We start from the raw sequence: 21,277 nt of genomic DNA, 5'->3' as shown, positions 1-21,277 counted from the left end.
TCTAGAATTAGATAATGAAGATGGTTGCACAACATTGTGAATACACTAAAAATCACTGAATTGTACACTTTAAAATGGTTAAAATGGTAAATTTTACAATATGTGAACTCTATCTCGATAAAAAAATTAAGAGACTTTTGTCTCAGATATTAGAACTAGTAAAGCATCTGTACTTCCAAACATGCTGTGTCACACCTCTGTGCCTTTACATATTCTTTCTTCTTATAATTTATTCCCTTCAATTTTGTTTATTATTGAGTAACTAATTCATTTTCAAGATTCAGTTTAAAAGACACTTTGTTTGAGATACAGTTATTATTAATCATTTTCTTCTAGGCTATGACTATGACTCAATCTTGTACAAATTCTTTTAACAAAATTGCCCACATTATTTGTAACTGTGTTTTTACATGTCTGCCTCTCCTTAACTATTTAAGGACAAATGAAGCATTAATCAAACCTTATTTCTTCAGTAACTTTTTAGCGCATGGAATATTCTTACATATCAATCAATAAATAAATGCTAGTTATCCTCATGAGTAGAATTTATTTTTTATAATTTATTTTAGAAATTACTGAAAAGTATTTTTCAGTAATTATTTTTATATAAAATTTTATATAAAAATTGTTTTTATATATAAATAAATTTTTAATTTAGAAGTTATAAATACTTTAAATTCCAGAAATTTTTTTATTGAAAGGCTTTCATTTATGTCTCTTGTAGCTGCATTATTTTTCTCCTTTTATATCTATGAAAGACAAGATTTATGCTTGAAAATGTTTGGTTAAGGAAGGATTTGTTTGATTTCAACTGTGAATACAGATCGCTCTTTTTCAGTCTAAACCGCTTCAAAAATCAATATTCTAAAATGCAAAAAGAAAGAATGTAAGAAAACTAAACCCAAACATAGGAGCCATGGAATCTTTCTCTTCGTCAAACAATAAGAACTGGCAGAGAGGAAAAGATTGAAATAACAAATGACATAGTGCCCAGCAAATATGTAAGTAAAAGTGTTTATACGGGAGAAATGTTCTAAGTGCTTGTTGAAGTGACCTGTGTATTTTCAATGTAGAGGGAGTTTAAAATGCATTGATTCCTTTTTAAAATGTTCTTAATGAGTCGTCAATTCAGACAGTTACAGAGTAGATCTTTTTACATGTTCAGACTGCATAGGTTTAAGGATAGATTCAAAGGCACGATTTTTCATTGCTGATTTCATCACATAAATGATTTAATTTAAATTTTAAATTAAACAGAAGTTTATTTTCTGGAATTTAATATTGGAAGAATTGTCATTTTCTATTTCATTTCCATAGTTCTTGTGAAAGTAACTTGCATGATGTTTCTCAAAAATTACAAACTAAGATTAAAGCCTTTTTTTAAATCTGAAAGTCTATTCTTAAACATTCACCCTTTCAATTATATAAAATTTATTTCCCACCTTCAACAATGGCATTTTGTAATCACGTCTACTTTATATTATTTTACTTACAGAAGTTTAATTAATTAATTCAGTTTTTAGGTAGTAGTTACAAAACTTCACATATAAGTTGGTTGTTTGGAACTTAGAACACTTCCAATTGATTAAAAAAGTTGTTTAGAATAATAATTAGATCTTTCGGTTAGTTTCTCTTAAGTTTAATCTATGTTGTATAATATTTGATTCTTAGAATGGCTCTTTTTTTACAATACTGGTGGCAAACTAAAAGAATATATATAGTGAAATTAAATAAAAATTAATATTACTTATGTTGGCTTTATATATTATGGGAAAAAGGACTTAAGTAGAGTAAAATATTTCCACAGGATGGGAGAGACCGTCAGGAAATTTTATAGTTTTTAATAAGAATAAAAGCAGTAACAGTGGTGATGACATCAGTTCACGTGCCTAATTTCATATATATACACATATATAACAATATCAAAATAATCATTTTCACCAAGATACATTTTGTTTTGTTTTATTATTTTATTTATTATTTTCCATGCAGATTGACAAGCTATAAGAATAAAGATATTCTTTTTATATATGGACAAGTTTTGGATGTCAAGAAGGAGAATAGATTACATATTACAAAATTACATTTTACACAAATGAAGTTTTTGATTAGGAAATTGATTTTACTGACTTCTTTGTGTTACAAGAAGCCATTACATTCTGATCCTTCTCCATTCCCTGTGCCTCCTAGTCAATTTTTTAATTCATATTGACATATTGGATATTTGTTTTTGCCAGTGAACTGAGTCTGACGAGTTGATGCATCAACCACCGTTCTTTGTTGCCAGCAACACGGAAAAGTAATCTAATAAGTAATTACAGGCAGCCCACATAATCTCTGGGACGGTTCACAACCAGGCTTGATCACCAGGAATAACACTACAGAACACACCGAAGGCTGCAAATCACATACTACGTCACCACAGTGCAATTCACCACAGCTTGTGTCTCTATTTCTGCTGATTTGGGCATGGAATTGTGCTGCTAGAATTACTGCCACTGTTGCCTTTGAAAAGTAAATGTCCCCACCTCCACAGCCAGGCGCCACCCTCTCCACGTCCCTGGTTTATAACCCAAAGATTGGGTTGGGTGCATGTCACTGGTGACTTGCTCATACCCTAGCTACAACGTAGGCTGGGAAAGCGAGTATCTGACATCTATTGGCCGTGGCAGAGACTAGTGACAAGGGAAATTCTCCCAAACATAAGAAGGTGGAATGTCACTAAAAGGAATTACAAATGCCTTCTGGAGGTAGCAAATTTATTTGGATAAATTTTCATTAAAGCTTTTTTCTCAAGAAGAAAATTGCTGTTTGGTTAATTGCTCTTACTCTTACAAAAATAAACAATGTGTTACACACACACATATAATTATATTCATTTATACACTACTTATATGAAATACATAATTGGAACTGTCATAAATCAGAATATGTTAATATTAATAAGACTAACAACAACTAATATACACTTAGAACAGTGCTATCATTGGTATCATATAATAGTAAATATCATTATATAGCCAAATAGGTAAAAGAGGTAGAAGATATTGCTTGTGGGTGGTCTCACCTGATGGTGAGGGATGATGGTAGTTAAGTAAAGCTATTAGTTCAAATTTAATCCTCCATGGATGTAGTGAGCTAACTTGTGTACCTCAAAAATATATGTCCAAGTCCTAACCCTCTCCCTGGGTATGTAAACCTATTAAGAAATAGAGTCTTTACAGGTGTAATTGAGTTAAGGATCTCAGGGTGAGATCATCCTGCATTTAGGTTGAGTCTTAAATCCAATGGCTGGTGTACTTAGAGAAAGGAGAGGGAGATTTGACAGACACAGGGAAGAAGGTCATGTGAAGATAGAGGTTGTGATTGGAGTTATACTGCCGTAATCGAAGGCATGCCAGGAGCTACCAGAAGCTGGAAGAGGCAAGCATGCTCCCCCAGAACCTGCAGAGGGAGTGTGGTTATGTCAACACCTTGATTTCAAACTTCTGGCCTCTGGAATTATAACAGAATGAATTTCTGTGTTTTCAAGCCACTAAGTTTGCATTAATTTGTTGTGACAGATCTAGGAAATTAATACAATGGGTTAAAACAGGACGTCATTTGCCCAAGAGGATTTTCCTACTGGTTTTTGGGTGGATATAAGGAAGAAAACTTTTTTTTTACCAGCTATTCTCGTGAACAGATGATTGATAATTTAGATTGCTCTGTATATACCTATAACTCGAGTTGTTCTAGCAAGCTTTATCATTTTGTAATTCAATTTTACATAAATCTTTAAGTGTTGTGTAGCTTTACGATAATAAATACCCAAATAGGTTTTTTTACTAAAAAAATTGAAAATTTTGAAACCTAGATGTTTATTGATATTTTAGAATTTAAAAATTCTTGGATACTTCCAAAAGAAATAAGGAAAATAAGAATGGGGAAGATGAGAAAGCTTCAACAATGAAACACCTGCACATTTATTTCTATGAATAGTTATGTAGTATATTTTTATAAACTCATAAAGTTTTCCATTGAACTTTGCAAAATAAGTATTGAATATAAAGAATTAGTTTTGAGTTCAATGGGCAATTCCACATATAGCAAATAACAACAAAAATAAAGATGAGAAAACAGTAAAAGAAAATGAAAAGGAAACCCATAATCATGATGGCATAGCAACTGTTTTAAACATTTTGACTTTACGATACAGTAACACTAAAGTTCCATTCACCCTGCTAGTAGGATAGTATTTTGTAGGTTGGATTGAGGGAGAGAACAAAGATTGAAATGTACTTAGGACATACACATTCATTCAGGTGAATAAAACGCTGTTCTGAGTAGAGATATAAAAAACTGGAGGAATTCGAACAAAATAAATATATTGTGTAAGGAAAGTTACCAGAAGGACATGAAAATTACACAATGAAGTAAGAAAAGAAAATTATGAAAGACTGGTACATTCCTAGCTTGGCTGATTCTAAGAATGACAAGATGATTGGCAGAAATGGTAATAAAAAGAAACTGAGAAAGACTATTTGAACTCTTACTAAATGACTTTCTCTGACAGAACCTACTAAGGAATAGCAAAGCACATTACAGTTTAAATATCTTTTCCCCTGGCCGTTATGATAGCATTCCTAAAATGAGTCAATAATGCAGGTTCTCATTCAAATTGGTAATATAATGAGACGATTCTATCATGAGATGATTTGTGAAGTACTCACAGGCAGTATCTCTGCCAGCACCTCCCAAAAAAGACTGTCTCCTTAGACTTGTCTTAGGAGTTGTAGAGACTCTCTTGTAGAGCAAGAGGGAATGCTGCTTCTTATTTTTGGCTTTAATTTCCAAAGTCTTTAAGAGGTGAAGACTGGAAGATTTGAAAGTACATATTATGTGATAGAACTATTTTCTCCTTTCCTCCCAAATATATTTTTCAGTGCCAAGAGAAAATCCTTCAAGCTGTGGCTTGAGTAGAGTTGGGTCTGGAGAAAAAGCAAGTTTCAAGATGGTGGGATGGGGCGGAGCTGTAAGATTTTTATGGCTGGGAAGAGGATATTGTTTTCAGACTATTAGGAGAATATGAGAGCCAAAAATATTTATTCTCTAGTTTTGTCTGGATTTTGGGACATAAGGAAGGGACACTATGCCTGTTTGAGCTGCAAAGGGACAGGGGAGATTAATGCACCTACCTCAAATTATTTTGTGGCCTACCAATGGGGGAGACAACATCCAAAATTTCTTTACCCCCGGGGAAAACAGAAGTGAGCTGAAAAAATTAGAGATGGCTAACTGTAGGGGATCTCAGAGTTGATGAATTCTTGCTAATTCAAGACTCAGTTTTAATTTTATTTTCTCTCAGAAAACTTCTTTAATCTTCAATGAGTGTAAGGTGTACTCACTCCTCTGAGCTCTTATGGTGTCTTATACATTATATTATAGATATTGTGTATTATTTACCTTGTTAAAATGTAAAGCTCTGAGAAGTAGAGTTTCACTTCCTCAGCAAAATAGTCCTAAAATATGGAATTTGTCAGACAATCAATACAGATTATGGTGTTCTATTGCCTAAAGTAGTAAATATTCATTTCTGAGGTAAATCAGTGATGACCTTTTTTCAGGGCCTCAGTCTACCTTTTCTACAATCATTTGGATTTTCTTCATATTTTCAACTACTCTTTCCATTCAGGTCTCATTGGCAGGTCTTCATTAATACAAATAGGATCTATTATGATAGTCTTCTGATTTTTTTCCTTGTTTCTAGTCTTCTCTGCCTACTATTTGCTTACCCTTACACATATAAATTTTGCTAAATTATACTAGTTTTAAATTTCTCCCTGTTAACTACAAAATCATTCTCTTAGTCACAGCCTGGTATTTGCACCAACAAACCTGCTTCCTCTCACTGCTCTACTGTTGCCTTTACAATCCATAGTTGAGGAACAAGTTTCCTTTCAGAAACTACACTCTCATTCATTCTTTCTCCCCATCTAAGAATACCTCCTCTCTATTCAATTCATGTCCATTCTTTAAGATTTAGTGCACTTTATCGCTTATGAATCATTCCCTAAATGCTCTCAACCAGCATTTCTCAACCTCGCCAGAATTGCCATGTGGAGCTAGATACTTCCATGTTGGGGGAGGGGGCTGTCCTGTGGATTGTATGATGTTTCACAGCATCCTGGGCCTCTACACACTAGACACCACTAGCTCCTTCACACTCTAAGTTATGATGACTAAAATTGTTTCCGGTCTTTACCAAATATTCTCTGGGAAATGAGATTGTCCCTGGTGGGAATCACTGCTCGAAAAAACAATAATTTTTTGAAATTAAAAAAAAAAATCATTATCTTTGTATAGCTCTAAATGTTTTACAAGGTATTTTTCATTATATATACAAGTTATAATAATACAGGGTATTATTTATTATATAGATAATCTCATTTATCCCCTATGGTAATATCGTGTATTATTAGGTCCTTACAGATGAGACACTCAAGGACATGAAATTCAGTAGATGATTAGTCTAATGCTCTTTCTACCATTCAACAGTACAGGGTGTCTGTATGAATCACTTCTGCCTTAATCACAATCTACTTTGTGAGATATCTTGTTATTAAACTCTTGGATTACAATTTTGTTCTTGGTGGTTATTGTTTCTTTCTCTAAATAGATTGTAAGCAGTTTGAAGGAACCATTCATTACATAAAAACTATTGGATACCTCAGCAGAAATGTTATCTACCCCACTCACTTAATATTAAAGAAGGAAATAGTTTCCTATCAATACGTAGCACAGTTCTTCACATACTCTAACTGCTCAGTCAACATTTTAATGAAATATTTAAAGAGTACTAATGAGCATCCTTAGGCACACATGTGAATTAAACACTTTTTTTTTTCGTTGGCAGTTGTTTTTTGGTTATTTTCTCCAGGAGAACAATTTCCTCTGCTTCCTTGTTCTCAGGGCTTCATGATCATTCTATGGATTAAAGGATGCATTCGGAACCCTCCATTAAACTTCCCATCCACTCTTGCTTACATTCAATTTCCATGTTTCACAAAAATCTATTTTTATCTGAAATTCATCAAAATTTTAATTTCATCAGAATAGCTAAGCTTAGAAAGTTGACAGAAGTAAGTGATCAGATACTCTGATGAGGTTACTGCTGAGTTAATTATTTAATGGTTTTAGCCATATTGGAGATGTGAAAGAGAACTTATTTTGAACCAAAGTAAAAAATTGTTTTTCCTAAATTTCTTCAAAGTAGCTTTGGAAAAAAAAATATTTTACAAGGAAAGATCAGATTACAGAAAAAGGAGAAATGTTACTCAACCGAATGATTTTGAGATAGAGTCATTGAAAAAGAGTAGATAAAAAAATGAGGTTCCTGATTATAAGACAGAAATGGATTAGTGACAGAGATGATTTTGAGTTCTAACACAGAGTGACCATGAGAATGATGGTACTAGATAAAATATGTTTGTAAAAGTTAATTTACTTTGAAACGAACACATTCAAATTAACTTTTAAACTGCATCAAGATTACTTTACATCTACCAGGTGAATGCATATGAGTAGTAGGGAGACATTGGGAAGACAGTCCCCAAACACACGATTCTGTGAAAACCTCTAGCATGTGATATAAATATAATAAAATGTGTGAGCAGGGAGAAATGAAAATGGAAAAAAATAATAATTTACCATTGCTTAAAGGGTGTCACTTTTGCAAAAAAGAATAAAAAATGAGCTAAATTATGCTTAGGGGAATTCATTAGGAACAATTGAAAATTAAAAGTTAAAAAGTCTATTTCTATCAAAAATGTTTCTGAATCCATTCAATTTCTGACTGAAGAGGACTTTAATTATTGTGTTGTGTCACTCATAGGGACTAGAGTATATTCCAAGATGATTGATTGCAGCTGGATTGAGAGCAATTCTCATTTTCCCCGTTTCAGCCTCCATGCTAAATCTAGGAAACAGACACAATAGCTTGTAACAGAATATTCATCAACATAGATTGACTTCGAGTTTGATGAGGGATCAGGGGATTTATTCAACTTTCATTTTACTCAAGGAAATGTTCTTGAATATGTCATTTGTAGAAAATTAACCTATGGTGATTGCTCTGAAATATTTTGAAGATTCTGTGGCCATTTTTTTAATATCCAAAGATAGAAACGACAAACTGTCAGAATGAATAAGTGAAATGATGAGTTGTGGGGATTATGTTAGTTAACTGAGGGTGAGGAAACAGTCATGGAAAGATCTGGAGTAGGTCAGACTTTTGAAAAGTCATGTCACAATTAAGAGAATTTAAGTTCCCACACCATAGGTTTCTTGATATTGTATTCTATATATTAAAAATTGAGCCATTTTTTCCAGGTAGTAAATTACTACAGTTTTAAAAGCCACATAATCCTGGTCCCTTAGGTAATATTTCTTACTCTGTCAGAAGTATTTAATACTAAATATACTATACCATTGCATTGTTCCTTATGGGAAAGTTCAAATACTGGGAAAAACTGACTCATATTTTTGAAATCCCAATGGTGGCTAGGATCTGCTTAAACACTCATCTTTTAGTGATAATGATGAAAAATCTATGCCCCAAGCTTTCTTATCATCAAGGTCATTTCCCAAAAGCACTTTTGCTTAACTCATTTAAAATTTGACTAAACACTAAAGAATAAATCACACCAAATTATCCTTCACTGATGAGTTGAGCAAGATGGGTTGATTGGCCTCTTATAATTCTAATTTCTATAATTCTATGAATTCAATATAGTGTATCAAAATCCTCAAAGGTAATGCAGTGATGAATCAATACAAATGAACTATAATGAAAATGGAGCATTTCCTTTATTACGTATTTAAGAGAAAGACTTTCCGAGGCGATTGTGCTAAGGATATGTAAGGTTATTCAATGTAGCTAATGCCTCCCTTCCTTATGGCAAAGGTTGTAACACTACAACTCTATTTCTCCACCCCCACACATGACATTTCAGTTGGTTTTCTGGATGATGCCCAGAAATTCTGAGAACTTTAAAGAGGTTATTCAAGAGCGTTATAAACAGATTGTATCTATAGCTCTTGTAGTTAACAGTTTGTAATTTTGCGGTCAAAATTGTATGCATGTTAAAGCATCCACTCCTCATTTGCAAAGCAGGGCTCAGGATGAGAATAAGAAGGCAATTTTGTTCTATCTGCATATGTCAAGAACGAATATTGCCTTGATCTAAATATTTGGCGATTTAAATAGATGACTTTAATTTATAATGCATATCTTGTAAGCCTGCTCTAGTTTGCTTAGATGGTTACTTGTAAATTAAAACAAACAAGAAGTAGCAAAAAATAAACAAATGGCCTGATAGTATGCATAGCAAAACTTTGGTGAATGTTTTTTCTCCAATACTTATGTGCTAAGACAGCCTTGTAACACAAACCACCAAAAATAGTTTAGTAATGTTTCAATGTATTTGCTAAAATATGTTTCACAAGTTTAGTCAAGCAAATGTTTAAGACACTATTTTCTGAGTTTATTGAATATCTTCTTGCTTTTTATACTATGAACCATGAGAAGAACTAACACAGTGGCTAGAAATTTAGATGTGCTTAATAAATATTATGAAATAAATAAAGGAATTACTAAATAAGAAGGCTTAAATATACAAATATGAGTAAAAAAAGAATATAAAGTTTACATATATATTTATACACATGTATTAGTGAATTTCTTTGATACAATGCATTACTACATGCAAACATATTTACTATGCATTATATCTATAGACAAGAAAATATTCTATAAGAATTCCTCATTGCTATAATTCATCTTAATGAACAGTCATTACATGATAAATTTACAGTATGGTATAGCAAACTGATTTGGAGATAGGTTCTGGGCAAAACAATGGTTTATAATTCATCTCAACCACCTACTGGCTGTATTTTCCTGGGTTAAGTTATTCAGACTAAGATTCAGCTGCCTTATTTATCAAAGAGGGATAATGATAGTTTCTATCTTTTATTTTTGTGCAGATCCACTTACATGTAGACTATGTGAAAAAATCTTATCACATTGACTAACACAGAGGAAGTCCACAAATGTTGATATTATTATCACTGTATTATTATTAAATATACCTTTAAACATTGTGGGTCTTTTTTTCTTTTTTCTGCCAGTGACAGGAGTGTGAAGCTATCAGAAAATGATTATGGGATTAGGTGCCCATTCTGGCTCCAGGAGAGGCATGTCAGCGCTGGGAGGGCGATGGCCAGGCGGGCAGGTGACAAGGGCCAGGGGCACTGGGAGGGTCTTTGACACTGTCCTGGCCCCACACCCCCTTCACTCCGTAGTAATAATAACGCCCCCCTACCATTTAAGACTAAACAAGATAACGCAGCCCTATGGGGATGGCGCAGCTCAGGGAGTTCTAGAAGAAGCAATGTCCCAGCTGAGGAATGACCAGGAGAAAGCCTGTTGAGGGAGTTGTTTCAGCCTAAAGGGGCAGGGTGGGCAGGGCCGGAGGGCCCCAAAGGGATGTAGTGAGAGAGGGGCTCACATACAGGAAGTCTGCAAATGTCGATATCATTATTATCATTGTATTTTTATTTAATTTACCTCTAAACTTTGTTTTAAGCAACAAAATGCTCTTACTTCCTTATTATTTATTTATGCGGTATTATAAATTTTAAATTTAGAAAACCCTATTTTTTCTTCTAATATGGCATTATATAAAGTTATATCAATCTACTTTCTCACTATTGCATTAAAATAAATATAAATAGTTTTAAACCCAGCAGTATGTAAATTAAATGAATGGTATTAATCATAGATAAATGCTTCAAACACTTTGAAAAACAAACCAAATTGTTTCCTTAATGATTTTCTTTTTTAATTTTGGTAAAATTTAAATACATCCTGCAATCATTTTGAAGGACTATTCCATAGATAAAAGACTTTTTAGACTTCCTTAGAGGAATACACTTAGTAAATTATTTTATGATGAGATGGTTATATAATTTTTTGCTTTCCCCAAATCATAAATCTGTATTCTTAATATATGTTCCTTCTAAAGTTATGAATTTTCTTTTGCTACATTGTTAATTAGAGATTTGTAGGTCAATAGTTACATGAACAGTGTATAAGCCTCTACTCTGATAATTATTTAATTCTTCAAACCTAGGTGGAAAAACCTAAAATGAGGGTGTTTCTGACATTTGTTGAATTCCTCAAGGGAATCAGTTGCAAACTAAGTTTAATGAACTTGATTCCAAAACCCACTAACAGTGTTAATGAATGTCCGTATTTTATTATTACTCTAAAAATCAGGGTTGGTATAAATGGTCCTTTGATAAATTCTCTAATAATTTTCAGTTGATAAAAAAGGATATAATCTGGGCCGGCCCCATGGCTTAGCGGTTGAGTGCACGCGCTCTGCTACTGGTGGCCTGGGTTCGGATCCCCGGCGCGTACCGGCGCACCGCTTCTCCGGCCATGCTGGGGCCACGTCCCACATACAGCTACTAGAAGGATGTGCAACTGTGACATACAACTATCTACTGGGGCTTTGCGGAAAAAAAAAAGGAGGCGGATTGGCAGTAGATGTTAGCTCAGAGCCAGTCTTCCTCAGCAAAAAGAAAATAAAAAGGATATAATCTGTTAAACTTCTTTTAAGAGTTTGCTTTTAAGGGTTTGCTAATAGAATTGTATGAGTTAGTCACATGCTTGCATCTAAAACTGGACCAAGTAACAAAAGTATACTAGAAAGAATGGTGTCCCCATCAAACATAATTATTTAAATATTTATTCAACATTTACTTGGAAAGAGACCAAACAAACAATGCAGAAGGGAAGGGCAGAGTAGGACCACTGGGGTCAGTATTTTCTTAACACGCTTTCCCTAGAAATTCCTCTTTTGCTCTAAACTTGCGTATCCCACTCAACCACAATAAAACTTCACACTTTACTGGACACATTATTTAGAAGGCTCTTCAACATGGCTCAGATGGCTAAGCAAAGCATTTGTCCCATTTGTATTCGTTGCACAGAGAAATTTAAGCAATAGAGTATATTAAAAAAGCTTATAACATTGCCTGGCACATAGGAAGCAGACCTGAGATGTGTTCTGATAAATTCAGTTTTCTACATTTGCAGTAATATTTAGAATCCTAGAGAAACAATACCTTTTGTAGACTGGTATTCCGGGAACCTGCCCAGCTGATCCACTGTCTAGTCCTTCTCTGCCTGAATCTTATCATAAAGAAGCAAAAGACAGGATGTGTTCTATATGTGAGTGACACTAATTTATGGTTACAAATTGGAAGTGATCATGAAAACTCTGTGAGTAATGTTATCTAACTTTACAGAAGAGGTAATTGTTTTTCCTCATTTTAACTGATAAATGTTAAACAAACTGTTCAAATTTACATAGCTGTTTATTAGTCTAGAAATTGGATTAGAAGCCAAGTATGTCTGAAACCACAGCCCATGCTGTTAAGAGGGATATTCTACTGATTCCAAACGGCTTTAAGAAATACCAGATATTGTCATCTAACTATTGCCAGAAAGAAAGGCCTTCAGATAAACTATTCTTGATAAACACCATTTTTCAAAATATAGAACTGGTTTATAGCTAAAACCCCTATACAGTAACCTATCATCTTCAGTTAACTAAATATGCACTTTTTTCCCCACTCAACTTATGTTGAAAAGTTCACCAGAAATTACCTTGCATAATATTGGATGCTGTATGGGTGTACTCTTGTTTACATGGCTGAAGTGAGAGTTTGCTGAAAATTGTTTTAAAATTAGACTTAAAGCATTTCAACTGTGATCTGTTGCCTAGACTTAACAATTCAAACATGAGATAAGGTAAATCCTAACTTATTTACTGAGGAAAATCCTGAACCTGACTACAAATGTTCTCATCAGATTATGATTTGTTATTTATTAGAATATTTATTAAATTCTTATATACCTGGGACTGTGCTAGATTCTGAGTATTTACTGGTGAATAAAATATTTTATTCTCCATAGAAAGCTTCTCTAGGAGAGAACAATAATGCATGAGTAACACATAAATATGAATTATAATTGTGATAAACAAAATGAAGCAAATAAAAATACATCAATAACTTAGAATAAAAAAAAAGTGGAGAGGCTGGCCCAGTGGCAGTGTAGTTAAGTGTGTGCGTTCCACTTTGGCGGCCCAGGGCTCGCAGGTTCAGATCCCGTGCACGGACCAATGCACCGTTTGTCAAGCCATGCTGTGGCGGCGTCCCATATAAAGTAGAGGAAGATGGGCAAGGTTGTTAGCCCAGGGCCAATATTCCTCAGCAAAAAGAGGAGGATTGGCGACAGATGTTAGCTCAGGGCTAATCTTCCTCAAAAAAAAAAAAGTGGAACAAACTCATAAAGGTGGCCAGGTGACAGAGCTCTGAGAAAGTTACATTTAGGCCATCATTGAAAGATGAAAAGAAGCCACCTGTATCAAGAACCATAGGAATAGCATTCTAGGTAGAAGTAACAAGTTTTGAAATACTCTGAGATGGGCAAAACCTTCTAGTAAATGAAAGAAGCTCAGTGTCACTAGAGTAGAGACGACAAAGGAAAAAGAGACACATGACAAGGTTAGATAATGGCCAGATCTGTGGGGTCTTCTACTTATATAAGGGATATATACTTATTCATTTAACATGTTTTTAGAACATAGTTGAGAGCCAGATGTTCTCAGAACTGAGGTAAAATGTGTAAAATTGACATGGCCCTGCTCTCGTGATCTTGATCTAATGAGAAAATAAATATCAGTTAAGTGATCATACATTCAACATAAAATGGCAATGCTAGAATTTCACTAAGATTGATGATTGGTGCCATGAGAGCTAATGGAGAGATCTGACCAAGGGAGAGAGATCAAGAAGGCTTCTTAGAAGAGGTGAACTTAGGAAAGTTGAAAAATCTTCCAACTTTTCAAACCTATGAAACTATGTAAAGCTGTCTCCTGTGCGTGACCAAAATTTTGCAGCTGCCAGGTGAACTTATATCTATTTTATGTTAGTAGAAAACCTTTTATTGGCTGGATGTGTTTCTATTACAGAAGATATTTCTTTTCCTATTTTGTTTATTAGAAGCATCTTTATGTTAACTATGTAAAATAACCAGGAATCACAATTCAATTTATCATACTTGTTTTTTGCAACATTGACCAATATAATAAGTGGTGTTGAAATAAATTTCTAGGCCCAAGTTGGAGCTGCTCCTGCCTGGGGTGCCATGTCAGAAAACTGAAACAGATAACTTTCACGTCCAACACCAAGCCAACTCTAAGCCTTCTTATCCCAAACAAGATTGACTATGTGGCCCCAGTCAATCAGATATTTTCTATTGTCTCTTCCTTATTCTTTATTCTTTATCCCATAAAAGCTTCTTGCTTTCAATCCCATTTTCAGTTCTATGAAAGAACACTGTCAGCTTCATGAAGTGTTCAAGTTTGATTGTATCACCCAAATTTTCTTCTTTAATCAATTTTTTAACAGTTTTTATCAACAAGGAATGGGATTAGAAGCTGACTGCTAATGGCCTATGGGACAACAAGATGCAGAGGCAGGTACCCGCTGAGCCCTTGGAGTTCACTCTTCCTCTCATGGTCACCAAGGGCTGTGGGGAAGTCACTCTTGGATCGGAAGTCACTCTTGCACTCTCTTGAGTGCAGCTCTCTGATCCAAGCAAACTTTATTTAAATGTATGCACGTAGTTCCAGAAAGGATTTGGGGCCCCAGAAAGGATCCAGTATAGTTATATTAGGAGCCTGAAATGGTGGCAGCCATTATGGGACTCAAAAAGAAGGAATTCCAATGTCTGCGACTGGTGGCAGCTGTGAGGGAACTAACAAAGCCTTGAGTTAAGTCCACAGCCTAAAACAATGGGAGAGTGAGAAAATAAATTACGACAAGTTCAGCTTGTTTTGACCATCAAAATCAAAATCTAAGTAGACACGAGTCAGACTACTAAAAGCCATCAGAGTATCTGCCTCTATAAAGAAATCTTCTTGTCAAAGGGATAATAAATCTATTGCTAATGGGAATCTCAGACACCAAAGCTGCAAACTTGATGGACATGGGTGGGGCACTTAAATGCTGTTAGAGTGCTCACCACCTAATTCTAAGACTCCCATGCTAGGATAAGTTGGTCATGGAACTGGTTAGATAGACACTAGGTCAACTGCCAACCTCAAGAAAATTTCTGTGCAATGAGGTACCTTGTAAAACACCACAAAATCCCCAACCCAGTAGCACATCCCTCTTTGGTATTAATTTGGCTCTTGAGAAACCCAAGACTTAATTAAAGAAATGAGATCCTCAAGTTTCAAAGAATTGAGCACATCACCTTCCGGCACAACTGCTTATCTTATATCTAAGAACTGTGTTCTGGGAAGCTGTAGATGTCTACAAAAATGGCAAAATCTTACTCAGACAACCCAGAACAACAATGGTCATTATGGGAAACATTCCAACTAGACAACATAGTTCATTTAAGAAATGCACTTGAAAGCAACATTTCCCAAATCAACAAGCAGAAAGGGATACCAATTTTAATTGGCATGCAGAAGACTTCAAAAGGCTTCAAAATCCAAAGACAGCTTCATTGAAAGATTCATTGCAAAAACTTAATGAAAAATTAAAGACACGAGAGGTACCTAAAACAAAAGACCATAAGACCGACGTGACTGCTACTTCTGCACTCTATCCTCCTTTACCTGAGTACTCAGTCTACTAGTCCTCTATCTGAACTGCCTTTCCACTCTCAAGAGACTACAAGGCTGTAGACAAAAGTCCACCAATTAGTGCCTTACAGATGCCCCCATATCTACTCTCAAAGCAGAGCCCCTATATGGACCCCTCTCAGAGTTGATGGGACTCTGAGAGATGCTCTGGTAACTGCTACCAGTTTTTCCCTTAAACAGCCAAGGGGAAACTAAAATTAAAATTAATGAAAAACCTTGCCAAATTCGCTAGATACTGGAGCGACACTCTCTACTTTAAATCCCACTCACTCAGAACCCTGCAGATGGGATCCTAGGAAAACTGGCAGAAGCTAGTGAAGGGTAGGGTGAGAATTCTTACCAAAGTCAGCTCTCCCCAGTCTCTGTCTACAGTGCTTGGTTGGGACACGTAGGTGAAAATTCACATTGTCCCTTTCTTTCCAAATCCAGACCCATTAGTTATTGATCTTTTCTCTCCCAGGATCGGCTATTGTCTTCTTGTTTGTCTCTTTTTGTGTCCTGAGAACTTGACTCGGTAACCATGAAGTTGAGGGCCTCAAAAATATGGCGAGACAGAAAGATGGGTTGCACCCCATTTGCAGGATATGGCCACACAGAAATGAGCGTTGCACTCCATTTGCAACTTGAATCCTATGGACTGTTGCCAGGAGTCTCAGGAGAACTATCTAAATCTTTCTTTCTTTTGGCTATCTTTGGGAGTGGCTCTGGATCTTAGGAGGGTAATATCTTTTATGCCTTCTTTGGGGATAACTCTTGTATCAAAGGGTTTGTTCAATACTGCCAGAGATATTTGCTGTTGTCCTGGCTGAAATTAGACAAGATATTTGAAAGGATTTTTTTTTAAAGTAGCTCTATGGTTTGAAGTTGGCCAAATCGGAAGCTGATAGTCAGAGTCCGTAAAGAACTTTTATTTTTAGACTTTCTCCTCTAAACTAAATGACACTATATACCCAGAGAGAAAGAAAAACATTCCAAAGACAGATAGCTCTAAATCTAGAACATAGGAATATTTGATTTCCGTCCTAGTTGAAGATCTTCTCCCTGACATAGAGAAGCAAATTGAAGATAATGTAGGTGGATGGGTGAGTCAGCATCTTGATACCATTCAGGTTGCAACCCAATGCTTTGAGGAGCTAAAAACAGCTGTCCTACAAATTGAGGACGACTTGTACAGCCTGTCTTACAAATTGAGTCTTTACAAGGACAGCAAAAGCCCACCTATCCTTTTTACCAATCCCCAAACTTCCGCTATTCATATCAAAGGCTTGTAGGTATACAAAATTCTAGATTCAGGAAACAAAAGTCATTCTTGGAGGAGCCTGCATTCTTTCTCTGTGCCTTTGAGATGTAAACATTCTACCTGGTCTTCTCTGGGAACCATGACAATTCTTATCAGAGGGGAATAATAAATGGGGGGTGCTACTTGGAGACTAAGCAAAATAAAGTTTATATCGCCTAAATTGTCTTCCTTATTCTTTTTGTTTTGTTTTGTTTTTGGTGAGGAAGATTGACCCTGAGCTAACACTTGTGCCAGTCTTCCTCTATTTTGTATGGGGGATGCTGCCACAGCATGGCTTAATGTGTGGTGTAGGTCTGCACTCAGGTTCTGAACCCATGAAGTCGGGCTGCTGAAGCGGATCACATCAAACTTAACCACTACATCACCAGGCTGGCCCCTTCTTCAATGATTTTTTTAACAGTGGTGAGCATAAATATTTGATGAAAGTAGTCAACAGATGTCTCCAATGGCAAAATTGAGGGTGAAGTGACTTAAATATTTATGATTATGAACAATTGAGTTCAGAAATCGACCTATTTACTCTAATTTGGTATGAGTGGACCTTGAATAACCTGCTTAACTGCCCCCACCCACCCTCCATTCCTATTTCCAGGTGATATCCTGGCATTCTGGAACCCATTTTCCAGACAAGTTTCTTTCCCCACAACTAATCCCAGATGGTCCTTGTGCTGTACTGTCAAGGGAGCGTGGACTTTATCTTTCTCCCTCCCCTTTTTGCTTTATTACTTGGTCAGCCCCCTAGATGGCAGCAATAAATAGTTGCATAATTAGACCTCAGAGTCAGCCTCACTCTTTTCTATTAGTTTCATAATAATTTCTGGATTTGCATATTAATACTACAGCACAGTTAACATAGTTATTTAAATTAAATAATGAGTAAAAATAGCACTTTGTTTTTCTTGGAGGTTTCTAGGGATTGAATGATTATAAGATCATAGGGACTGAAAGATTTCTAGGGACTGAATGAATGTGGATTGAATGATTGCTGGTACATTTATTTGTCCAGATACTGTAACCATGGGCCCTCTAGGACCAATTCTACTGACCCCATCTCTTATCAACACAGTGGTTAAGAATTGCCTTTCAGAAATTCTGCAAAGTCACATAGCCAGGGCATGCACAAAAGAAGAAATTGTGACCTGACACAATCTCAGAACCAAAGATTCTCCTTCCCATGGAACCCAAGGACGGGAACAGAACCAGAACTTGCAAGTCCGACTCTTATCAGAAATGAGGGGTCCTTCATTCAGGAAGATCTGCTGTTAAAATTCCTTCCCCACAATGTCAAAATGTTTAGAACCCTGTCATAAATGTTTAAAGCCTCACCATAAATGCTTGAAACCCATCAATAAAAACCTGTCATACCAGAGTTTCCACATGCCGGCCTGTTCTCCCTAACCTCTTAAATTTCACCCCAAATCCTGAATCATAGAGATAGATCTGAGAGCACATGCCCCCTGTCTCCCTGCAGATCGATGTCTCAGAATAAAGCTGATCTCTTTTCCCAAAGGCTGATGCCATAATTAATTGGCTTGTTTGTGCACATCAAGCAGAGAACCTCAATTTTATGTGGTAACAATACTCTTGAGTTAAGCTAATTCATCTGATAGGGCATAATCTCAACCACAGTCATGCAGCCTCCTCCCCCCCATCACCAAGTAACTGCGCTTTGTGTGATTAGTCATCATTGGAGAACATAAAAAGTCTACAAAATTTCTTACTCTAAAATGCCTTCATTCACAGTAGAGAGTAGGAGTTTTATCACTTTCCAGCTCCACTCAAACACAAAGCTTGGAGGTTTCCCTTTCTTAACACTACTGAATTTGGGGTGTCAAAACAAACAAACAACAAAAAACACCATTGTGTTTCCCAGTCCAATCCCCTCCCTCCAACCCCCAGAATCCATTCTCAGAGAATAGCAAAGATGAGCTGTAAGGGCTGTTATGGATGGTCATCACCCCTTAGTAACAAATACAGCTGAAATAGCTCCTTTGTGTAAGGACATTCTTATAGTCTCTGTGCTGTTATTGACACTTCTTTCAAGCAGCAATGTTGTGCTGGCCCCAGGTGGTACTTGGCAGTCTACAATGATGACTCATTTACCTCCTAAGTGGTTCCACCAGGCCTTTTCTTTCTGTACCTCACAACCCCCCTACCTTTCAACTTCCTACAAGTTCAAGTATTATCTCCACCCTACTCCCTGCTCCCCTCTCTAGCCTCAGTGCTTGTGGCACAAAGGATCATTTGACTTCCTCCATTCCTTTTGTGCCTCTTTGGTTATGCAATATTTTATTATAATCTACTACTTAAGGCTTTCTTTTTGATTTTTACAAATTCAATGTGGAAGACATATAAAAGAAAGAAAAGGAAACCAGCTTTTCTTTTCTCTCTGCTTCATCCAAATAAACCTAATTCTCCTCAGTGCAATGAGATGTGTCAAACTGGTTAGGAAAAAGCCACATCCTAGCCCAGTGCAGCTCTGGGGTGGGCCTGCAGGCATTCTACTCTCCCTTACCCTGCTCCTCTCAGGCTGCTCCACAGACTGTGCCCAGATGCTGACTCCCTCTAGGTGGAGCTCCTTCCTCAGGAAGGCAGGAGAGAGGTGACAAGGGCCAAGAGCCCCCCAAGGCGTTGGGGTGGGTGGCAGTGGTTGCTATGGGTCTATACTCACAAAAAGCAGGCTGGGCAGAGTCTCAACCAACAAGGATGCCAGACTGAGGCTCCAGATCCAGTCTGAAGGCTCACTGCCCGCTGCCTGAAAGGAAATGGCTGGCAGCTCTCAGCCACGGAGCACTCAATTAAGTTAGAGAAGAGAAAAGCCTGAAAGAAAATAGCACTAGTGGGCCAGCTCTAGTGGCCTAGTGGTTAAGTTCAGTGCACTCCACTTTGGCAGCCCAGGTTCAGTTCCTGGGCATGGACCTACTACTGTCAGCAGCCATGCTGTGGTGGAGGCTCACATACAAAAAAAGGAAGATTGGCAACAGATGTCAGCTCAAGTGAATCTTCCTCAGCAACAACAACAAAAAAATAGCACTGGTGAAGAGACTCAGGATGAGAAGATTGCTCCATTGGGTGAGTCAGTGACTGATGACCTCCAGGTTCACGGTAGTTCATCAAACAGTGGACTAGTATCAGGATTAGGTTTTCAGCATGGTGTTTCTATTTCTCTTCTGAGCTACTCAATCACAGACTCTTACACAGAATAGAAGAGTTTTGAAGAGAGTTTAAGTAGCTTCCCATCACCTGAACTCTTCAGAGGTTCAGATTACTTAAACTGGGAGTGTCCCAAGTTGGAAGAGCACATGTGATGCAAGAATTCCATTCTTCCAGACACCAGTAAAGAAGTAGCCATAGAGAAGGCACCACAGTTTTCAAACCTCTCCACAATTTTAGGAACCTCTTCAGAAGACTATCAGAAATGCCGTAGAAAAATAGTGAGGAGTTTGGCAGACCAAAATATTTCCCCCAACACCAAAGAGTACTTCAAATTCAGAATCAGATAATGCAGCTTGTAAAGTTTTACTTGCTGAGAAAACTTACCCTTCAACCCCGGAAAAAACAAAGTAAAAACATGCCTATCAGCCTGAAAAAGATCCTGAACCTAGAGATACAAATTTTCAAACAAAGTTAAGCTCTCACCATCTAAAAATGAAGACTCCATCATCTCACCAGAGGTCTGTTTTTAAAAGCAATGCAGGTTGATCAGTTATCAAAGTTCTGCTCCCTCAGCCCTCAGAACCTCATTGAACACAAACTCCTGGACTCCCCATAAGAAAAGCAGAGGCCTGTTAACAAGTACTCCATCTTCCCAAACAGCTGGTTTAGTGGTTCCCCCACATACATCAGAAATATGTTGTATGATTAGAGCATCACCAGAAATTAGAAAAATGAAAAGTAAATGTTTATTGTAAAGCTGAAGGAATATTCTCCATCTAAAGATACTCCTCAAGATACTATAATAAAAACAAATTGCAGGATGAAGCAGCTGTAGCTGAATTTTCACTACTTTGAAGGCATGAATGTGAAGTCAAAGTCCGTAAAGAAGAATGTCTGCACGAAATTTAAAAATCAAAATTCTCTAATTGCTTGTGATATATCCTGGTGTGGAAATTCTATAGGGATTCTTATAATTTGCTTTTAATAGGTTAAGAAAGAAGCATTCTTCTGTGTGCTTCTTAAATATATGTATTTGTATAGCTTATAT

The 21,277-nt window shown here is 36.3% G+C and overlaps 1 pseudogene; it reads left to right on the top strand.

The window, feature by feature from the left end:
• Positions 1–20,057: 20,057 nt before the first annotated feature.
• Positions 20,058–21,064, top strand: LOC147913321 (meiosis-specific kinetochore protein pseudogene; annotated as a pseudogene).
• The last annotated feature ends 213 nt before the right edge of the window (positions 21,065–21,277 follow it).

Source organism: Ceratotherium simum, chromosome 28, assembly GCF_057802395.1.
Source record: "Ceratotherium simum simum isolate JZ-2026a chromosome 28, ASM5780239v1, whole genome shotgun sequence".
Classification (NCBI taxonomy): domain Eukaryota; kingdom Metazoa; phylum Chordata; class Mammalia; order Perissodactyla; family Rhinocerotidae; genus Ceratotherium; species Ceratotherium simum.
Note: the sequence above shows the minus strand (reverse complement) of the source record. Positions and strands in the feature narration are given on the sequence as shown.